The following is a 273-nucleotide window of genomic DNA, read 5'->3' on the forward strand; positions in this document are numbered from 1 at the left end:
CAATGGGCGCTAAAAATCGGATTCTGAAAACGAATAAGAATAAAAACAAATGGAAGGAAAAACGCATAGCAGGAAGGGTAAGAGTGCCAGCAAATGGCACAGTGCCTAGGGAGATGTAGGATGCGCAAAGTACTGTATAAACCTCGGTATGTAAATGAAACGAGGAAATCCGGATAAGTAAATAAACAGAGAAGAAAGAGAAAACCCGAATAAGGAAACAAAAAGAGGAGAATATATAAAGTAAGTAAACATAGTGCGGTGAAGAAGAAAAAT

Source organism: Penaeus monodon, chromosome 25, assembly GCF_015228065.2.
Source record: "Penaeus monodon isolate SGIC_2016 chromosome 25, NSTDA_Pmon_1, whole genome shotgun sequence".
NCBI lineage: Eukaryota > Metazoa > Arthropoda > Malacostraca > Decapoda > Penaeidae > Penaeus > Penaeus monodon.